The sequence below is a fragment of the Triticum aestivum genome, chromosome 1A (assembly GCF_018294505.1).
Source record: "Triticum aestivum cultivar Chinese Spring chromosome 1A, IWGSC CS RefSeq v2.1, whole genome shotgun sequence".
Classification (NCBI taxonomy): domain Eukaryota; kingdom Viridiplantae; phylum Streptophyta; class Magnoliopsida; order Poales; family Poaceae; genus Triticum; species Triticum aestivum.
The window spans coordinates 240,954,776-240,964,423 of NC_057794.1; positions in this window are offsets into that span (position 1 = coordinate 240,954,776).

The following is a 9,648-nucleotide window of genomic DNA, read 5'->3' on the forward strand; positions in this document are numbered from 1 at the left end:
TGTCAGCAGCTCAGACGGCTGGATTCTGAGTCTTTTAACTAGTATCTTATTAGGTTGGAGGATCAGATTTACAAAGTGGAGTTCCCTAGGAGAGAGGGTCTTAACCACTTGCTTAAGTGTGGACTCAGCAGGGTGCCCGGGAGTAAGTGTATTCTTGAGTTTGACGAGTGCAAAAGCCTGAGCCGATGGGGATACCGATGGAGAAGGTATGGGTCAGATTCTCAGGGGTTCCGGAGTCTTTGCTTGATGAGTATATTACTGTCTCCAGTCTGGGATCTCTGTTAGGGAAAACAGAGAAGGTTGACATGCCTTTTACTCGTCTGCATGGAGTTGCTAGACTGCTTGTCACTGTGGTGAGTGCGGAATATATACCGTATTTTGTACCATGAACTTATGATGGCGTGTCTTATGATCTTGATGTTATGGTTGAGGTGGCCCCTCTGGCAGATAATAACACTAGGACACAGATGTTGATATGACAGATGGTGGTACCGGTAGTGGTGGACAGGGGATGGAGGGTAATCCCGAGGATCACGGTGGGAATGAGAAATGGGCCGGAAAGTCCACACCGTCAGCTGAGCCGAGGACTGAGAAGTGGTCAGCCTCCTTCTCCACTCCGGCGGCCGCTCTCCGGTTTGGTTCGTTTCAGACGAGGTCCACGCCGAGTCGCTTATGGAGTGACCGCGTGGAGATGGAGGATTCTGTCGATGGACTTCCCTTGGAGATGAATGAGGAGCATCACAGGCAGGTGGTGGTTGAGGATACACCGCAGATGACGCCATGTGAGCGACAAGTTGCTCCTGAGGTACCGACTGCGGTAGCACCTACCCCTCGTTCTGCGTTGGAGGGTGATGCTGCGGCTGACCGGTTGGGTTCGCCCGACCCACTGCACACCTTCAGCCGCCTCGACCGATCGGCTTGACACAGGTGGTGTCCCCGCTGGTTGGTGACGAGGGCTGCCCGAGCAGTGCTTCTGATGTCCCAGTTGACGCCGCGCCGGTCGCATATCCTACCACTTCGACCTTGGTCGGGCATACTGTTGGGGAACGTAGTAATTTCAAAAAAAATCCCACGCACACACAAGATCATGGTGATGCATAGCAACAAGAGGGGATAGTGTGTCCACGTACCCTCATAGACCGAATGCGGAAGCATTAGCACAACGCGGTTGATGTAGTCGTACGTCTTCACGATCCGACCGATCCAAGTACCGAACACACGGCACCTCCCAAGTTCTGCACACGTTCAACTCGATGACGTCCCGCGAGCTCCGAACCAGCAAAGCTTCACAGGAGAGTTTCGTCAGCACGACGGCGTGGTGACGGTGATGATGATGCTACCGACGCAGGGCTTCGCCTAAGCACCGCTACGATATGAGCGAGGTGGATTATGGTGGAGGGGGGCACCGCACATGGCTAAGAGATCAATGATCAATTGTTGTGTCTCCAAGGGGTGCCCCTCTCCCCGTATATAAAGGAGTGGAGAAGGGAGAGGGCCGGCCCTCTCTATGGCGCGCTGCTACCTCTTGAGCACTGCGTTGGATTTCCCCGAAGAGGAGAGGATGATGCAGCAAAGTAGCGTAAGTATTTCCCTCAGTTTTTGAGAACCAAGGTATCAATCCAGTAGGAGGCTACGTACGAGTCCCTCGTACCTACACAAAAACAATATCTCAACGCAACCAACGCGCTTAGGGGTTGTCAATCCCTTCACGGTCACTTACGAAAGTGAGATCTGATAGAGATGATAAATAATATTTTTGGTATTTTTGGTATAGAGATGCAAAGTAAAAAGTAAAGCAAAGTAAAAGCAAAGCAATAATAAAGTGATGGAGATTGATATGATGAGAAAGAGACCTGGGGGGCATAGGTTTCACTAGTGGCTTCTCTCAAGAGCATAAGTATTCTACGGTGGGTGAACAAATTACTATTGAGCAATTGACAGAATTGAGCATAGTTATGAGAATATCTAGGCCCTGTTCAAGAATTCATCCGATTAACCAGTTAACTTGCCGATTAATCCCTACTCATATGGTCCCCGAGCAGCCGATTACCCGATAAATCATCCGATTAATTGATTAAATGGCCGATTAACTTGTCGATTAGCCTATTAATACCCTACTCACCAGCCGACCGAGCAGCTACTAGTTAACGATTTCCTCAACAATATCTAGGTGTTGTAACACCCTGGATGTAACTTTCCCAATTTGTACTCCAACTCTTGCCGTTTCCGGCGTTAAGTTAATTCATTTCCTCGGGTTCGGGTTTTTGTCTCCGTGTGTTGTTGTCATTGTCATGCATCTCATATCATGTCATCATGTGCATTGCATTTGCATACGTGTTCGTCTCATGCATTCGAACATTTTCCCCGTTGTCCGTTTTGCATTCCGGCGCTTCGTTCTCCTCCGGTGGTCAATTCTACCTTTCTTTCATGTGTGGGGATTAAACATTTCCGGATTGGATCGAGACTTGCCAAGCGGCCTTGGTTTACCACCGGTAGACCGCCTGTCAAGTTTCGTACCATTTGGACTTCGTTTGATACTCCAACGGTTAACCGAGGGACCGAAAAGGCCTCGTGTGTGTTGCAGCCCAACACCCCTCCAATTTGACCCAAAACCCACCTAAGCCTTCTCCATCATCTATATCGTTTGATCACGATCGCGTGGCCGAAAACCGCACCTCATTTGGACTCTCCTAGCTCCCTCTATGCCTATAAATAGGTCCTCCTCGAAAAATCCGGATCCCCCTCGTCTGAAACCCTAAAAAATCGCCTCCGCGCCGGCTGGACACGTCCGCCCCGACTGGACGCATCTCCACGGCCAACCGCCACCTGCCACGTCACCGTCGCTGACCCCGCGCGCCGCCGCGGCCCGGGAGCCCAGATCCGGCCCCGCGGCCCAGATCCACCCCGCCGCTGCCGCCTCCTTCCCCGAGCGCTGCCCGCGCCCGGAGCAGCGCCGCCGCGCGCCATCGGCTGCCCCGCCGCCCGGTGGCCGGAGCACCTCGTCGCCGGCCCACCTTCGCCGCCCCGCAGCACTAGGCGCCGCCGCGGCCACCTCGACGGCCTTGCCGCGCCCGAGCCTCGTGGCTCCCTCTCCGGCCATCTCCGCCGTCCGCCGCTCTGACGTCGACCTCCGGCAAGCCCCACCAACGCCGGCCGGTCATCCTCGTTATCCATGCCGCCGGTGAACAGTGTTTTCGCCGAGATCCAGATCCGGTGAACAGTAGCCCTAGGTTGATTGTTTTTCACTAAGTCCTCGGATTTTTCAGATCCAAGTGCCCATGTTCATAGCCTCGTAACTTTGCATCTGTAGCTCCGATTCATGCATATAGCATATCAAAATGTTCACCTCAGAGAGTACATCATTTCATTCCATTGCATCATTTTCATTTGAGTGCATCTTGATGCCCGAAATGCTGTTAGAAGAGGGCTACTTGAGATAATTGTCAGATCTGTTACTCCATTTAGCTATTTGTCATTTTTGCCATGATTATTGTGTGCATGATATGCCCTGATGCTCTACATATGTTTTGTTAAGGGTTTTGTCATCTTTCCAGAGGTGCAACCCATGTATTTTTTTGATGTGTGTGGTGACTAGTACAAGCTTGCAAAGTGGTGCACTTGGTAATTCTGATTTCAGGGACTTGGCAATTCCACTAAGTCCTTGATCTGTTTATCTCATGTTGTCATATGTTCATGTTGTTTCCTAGTGATCCGTGCCTCTTTTGAGGATGATCAGTAAGGATGTTTTGTTAATATTGTAGTGCTCTATCCATCCGTGTCTTTGTTTGCAATTATGGAGCACCCTAGCTTGAGTCAATCGAGTTCTACTTTTGCTACTTTGTGAATCTGGGCAGATTGTCAACTTGTTTGCAATTTTGCCGATGATGTTGTAGTTGATCCGTGCATGCTATGCTATTGTTCTTGCCATTTCTAGCTTGCGTTTTGTGTGTTCTTGATAGATGTATGCTTGGTTGGTCATGACTTGCTCCGTAGTGAGTGCATCGAGCTCGTAAACATGCCTACTTGAGTTATGTTTCAGCATGTGCCAGTTTTCACTAAGTCTGAAAACTGATTATGTTTTTGCTATGTTCACATGCTTGCAATTGTATTTTCTGATCCCTTTTGGCTCAAGGTCACTAAGGGACTTTTGTTAAGCTCTTTGAGTAGCTCCATGCCATGCTTTACTTTGCCATGTTAAGGTCCTGTAGCATGTAGTTTTGTTGCTCCGAAGAGTGCTACCTGGTCTGAAATTCCAGACAAGTGTTAATTTCACTAAGTCCGAGATCTGTTTGTCATATGCATTTTTGCCATGCTTGTTTGAACCTGTTAATTGATGAATTGGCCGTAGCTCAGTGCTAGACTTTTGTCAAGCATCTTGAATGCATCCCTGCCATGTATTTTGTTGTCATGTTTGAGTGCTGTAGCATGTTCATCTTGTTGCATTTAGAAGGCTACTTGCTGTAAATCGCAGATCGATGTCATATTTGAATCGCTTGCCATTTCCAAACCGTAACTCCGTTTCCGGCGTTCTTTATATCGTTTTCAAGCGATTTCATGTCATCTTTCCAGTGACACACTTGGATTTCCAAGTTGAGGCCAGGTTCATGCGTTTCCTGTCATATCTTGCATATGCACCCCGCATCGCACCCCGCATAGCATATCATCTTTGCATCATCTTGTTTGATCCTTGCACGTGGTTGATTGTGTCCTTATTGCTTGTTTGCGTAGAGCCGGGAGACGAGTTCGCTAACGAGGAGCCTGTTGAGTTTGCTTTCGAGGATCCAGTCAACTCTGACAACTGTGCATGCAAGATGATCATACCCTCGAAATCTCTACTATCTTTGCTATGCTAGTTTGCTCGCTCTTTTGCTATGCCTATGCTATGATGCCTACCACTTGCTTTCAAGCCTCCCAAATTGCCATGTCAAACCTCTAACCCACCATGTCCTAGCAAACCGTTGATTGGCTATGTTACCGCTTTGCTCAGCCCCTCTTATAGCGTTGCTAGTTGCAGGTGAAGATTGGAGGCCGTTCCTTGTTGGAACATTTATTTACTTGTTGGGATATCATTATACTGCTATGTTATCTTAATGCATCTATACACTTGGTAAAGGGTGGAAGGCTCGGCCTCTCGCCTAGTGTTTTGTTCCACTCTTGCCGCCCTAGTTTCCGTCATATCAGTGTTATGTTCCCGGATTTTGCGTTCCTTACGCGGTTGGGTTATAATGGGAACCCCTTGATGTTTCGCCTTGATTAAAGCTTTTCCAGCAAAGCCCAACCTTGGTTTTACCATTTGCCACCTAGCCTTTTCTTTCCCTTGGGTTCTGCAGACTCAAGGGTCATCATTATTTTAGCCCCCCCGGGCCGGTGCTCCTCTGAGTGTTGGTCCAACCGAGCGATGTCCGGGGCTACCAGGGGTAACTCTGGGCTGGCCTACCCGACGTCTTGCTCATTTGAGTGTGCCCTGAGAACGAGATATGTGCAGCTCCTATCGGGATTTGTCGGCACATTCGGGCGATGTTGCTGGTCTTGTTTTAACCTGTCGAAGTGTCTTGAAGAACCGAGATACCGAGTCTGATCGGAACGTCTTGGGAGGAGGTCTATTACTTTGTTGACCGTGAGAGCTTGTCATGGGCTAAGTTGGGACTCCCCTGCAGGGATTTGAACTTTCGAAAGCCGTGCCCGCGGTTATGGGAAGATGGGAATTTGTTAATGTCCGGCTGTAGATAACTTGAACCTTAATTTAATTAAAATGAATGAACTGAGAGTGTTACCGTGACGGCCTCTTCTCGGCGGAGTCCGGGAAGTGGACACGGTGTTGGAGTAATGTTTGCGCAGGTTGTCCTCTAGTTTCTCGCTCGCGCTTTGCCTCCTCTTCTCGCTCTCTTTTGCGAATAAGTTAGCCACCATACTTGCTAGTCGCTTGCTGCAGCTCCACATATTTTACCCTGCCTTACCTATAAGCTTAAATAGTCTTGATCGCGAGGGTGCGAGATTGCTGAGTCCCTGTGGCTCACAGATTACTATTACACCAGATGCAGGGCCTGATGATTCCGCTCTAGGTGACGCGCTTGAGCTCAAGTGGGAGTTCGACGAAGACTCTCAATGTTACTATGTTTCCTTTCCTGGTGATCAGTAGTGGTGCCCAGTTGGGGGTGAACGGGACCGTTGTCGCATGTTGGGTTCTCTTTTATTTTGGCGCCGTAGTCGGGCCATGAGTGTTTGGATGATGTAATGTTATTTATGTACTTGATTGACGTGGCGAGTGTAAGCCAACTATGTTATCCTCCCTTTTATTATCTTATTACATGGGATGTTGTGAAGATTGCCTAACTTGCGACATATGCCTTCAATGTGATTATGCCTCTAAGTCGTGCCTCGACACGTGGGGGATATAGTCGCATCGAGGGTGTTACAGGTATGGTCATGTATATAGGCATCACGTCCGAGACAAGTAGACCAACTCCTGCCTGCATCTACTACTATTACTCCACTCATTGACCGCTATCCAGCATGCATCTAGAGTATTAAGTTAAAAATAGAGTAACGCCTTAAGCAAGATGACATGATGTAGAGGGATAGTTTTATGCAATATGATAAAAAACCCATATTGTTATCCTCGATGGCAATGATACAATATGTGCCTTGCTGCCCCTTCTGTCACTGGGAAAGGACACAGCAAGATCGAACCCAAAGCTAAGCACTTCTCCCATGGCAAGAACAACCAATCTAGTAGGCCAAATCAAACTGATAATTTGAAGAGACTTGCAAATATAACCAATCATACATAAAAGAATTCAGAGAAGATTCAAATATTATTCATAGATAGACTTGGTCATAAACCCATAATTCATCGTTCTCAAGAAACACACCGCAAAAAGAAGATTACATCGAATAGATCTCCACGAGAGAGGGGGAGAACATTGTATTGAGATCCAAAAAGAGAGAAGAAGCCATCTAGCTACTAACTATGGACCCGTAGGTCTGAAGTAAACTACTCAAACTTCATCGGAGAGGCTTGGATGATGATGTAGAAGCCCTCCATGATCAATGCCCCCTCCGGCGGAGCTCCGGAACAGGCCCCAAGATGGGATCTCGTGGATACAGAAAGTTGCGGCGGTGGAATTAGGTTTTTGGCTCTGTATCTGATCGTTTGGGGGTACATTGATATATATAGGAGGAAGAAGTACGTCGGTGGAGCTTCGAGGGGCCCACGAGGTCGGGGGGCGCGCCCTCCACCCTCATGACTGTCTCGTGGCTTTCTTGACGGAGGGTCCAAGTCTCCTGGATCTTATCTGATGAGAAAATCACGTTTCTGAAGGTTTCATTCCGTTTGGACTCCGTTTGATATTCCTTTTCTTCGAAACCCTAAAACAGGCAAAGAAACAACAATTCTGGGCTGGGCCTTCGGTTAATAGGTTAGTCCCAAAAATAATATAAAAGTGGATAATAAAGCCCAATAATGTCCAAAACAGTAGATAATATAGCATGGAGCAATCAAAAATTATAGATACGTTGGAGACGTATCAAGCATCCCCAAGCTTAATTCCTGCTCGTCCTCGAGTAGGTAAATGATAAAAACAGAATTTTTGATGCGGAGTGCTACTTGGCATAATTTCAATGTAAATCTTCTTAATTGTGGTATGAATATTCAGATTCAAAAGATTCAAGACAAAAGTTCATGTTGACATAAAAATAATAATACTTCAAGCATACTAACAAAGCAATTATGTCTTCTCAAAATAACATGGCCAAAAAAAGCTATCCCTACAAAATCATATAGTCTGGCTATGCTCTATCTTCAGCACACAAAGTATTTAAATCATGCACAACCCCGATGACAAGCCAAGCAATTGTTTCATACTTTTGACATTTTCAAAACTTTTTCGATCTTCACGCAATACATGAGCGTGAGCCATGGATATAGCACTATATGTGGAATAGAATGATGGTTGTGGAGAAGACAAAAAGAGGGGAAGATAGTCTCACATCAACTAGGCATATCAACGGGCTATGGAGATGCCCATCAATAGATATCAATGTGAGTGAGTAGGGATTGCCATGCAACAGATGCACTAGAGCTATAAGTATATGAAAGCTCAACAAAAGAAACTAAGTGGGTGTGCATCCAACTTGCTTGCTCATGAAGACCTAGGGCATTTTGAGGAAGCCCATCATTGGAATATACAAGCCAAGTTCTATAATGAAAAATTCCCACTAGTATATGAAAGTGATAGAATGAGAGACTCTCTATCATGAAGATCATGGTGCTACTTTGAAGCACAAGTGTGGTAAAAGGATAGTAACATTGTCCCTTCTATCTTTTTCTCTCATTTTTTTGTTTGGGCCTTCTCTTTTTTTATGGCCTCTTTTTTTTCGTCCGGAGTCTCATCCCGACTTGTGGGGGAATCATAGTCTCCATCATCCTTTCCTAACTTGGGACAATGCTCTAAAAATGATGATCATCACACCTTTTATTTTTCTTACAACTCAACAATTACAAGTCAATACTTAGAACAAAATACGACTCTATATGAATGCCTCCGGCGGTGTACCGGGATATGCAATGAATCAAGAGCGACATGTATGAAAGAATTATGAATGGTGGCTTTGCCACAAATACGATGCCAACTACATGATCATGCTAGCAATATGACAATGATGGAGCGTGTCATAATGAATGGAATGGTGGAAAGTTGCATGGCAATATATCTCGGAATGGCTATGGAAATGACATGATAGGTAGGTATGGTGGCTGTTTTGAGGGAGGTATTTGGTGGGTGTATGATACCGGCGAAAAGTGCGCGGTATTTGAGAGGCTAGCAATTGTGGAAGGAAGGAAAGTGCGTATAATCCATGGACTCAACATTAGTCATAAAGAAATCATATACTTATTGCAAAAATATAGAAGTTATGAAAGCAAAGTATTACGCGCATGCTCCTAGGGGGATAGATTGGTAGGAAAAGACCATCGCTCGTCCCCGACCGCCACTCATAAGGAAGACAATCAATAAATAAATCATGTTCCGACTTCATCACATAACGGTTCACCATACGTGCATGCTACGGGAATCACAAACTTTAATACAAGCATTTCTCAAATTCACAACTACTCAACTAGCATGACTCTAATATCACCATCCTCATATCTCAAAACAATTATCAAGCATATTAGGATTTTAAGCAAATTACCATGCTATTTAAGACTCTCAAAATAATCTAAGTGAATCATGAGAGATCAATAGTTTCTATAAAACAAATCCACCACCGTGCTCTAAAAGATATAAGTGAAGTACTAGAGCAAAACTATATAACTCAAAAGATATAAGCGAAGCACATAGAGTATTCTAACAAATTCTAAATCATGTATGGCTCTATCAAAAGGTGTGTATAGAAAGGATGGTTGTGGTAAACTAACAATCAAAGACTCAAATAATACAAGACGTTCCAAGCAAAACACATATCATGTGGCGAATAAAAATATAGCTCCAAGTAAAGTTACTGATAGAAGTAGACGAAAGAGGGGATGCCTTCCGGGGCATCCCCAAGCTTTGGCTTTTAGGTGTACTTATATTATCTTGGGGGTGCCATGGTCATCCCCAATCTTAGGCTATTTCCACTCCTTGTTCCATAACCCATCAAATCTTT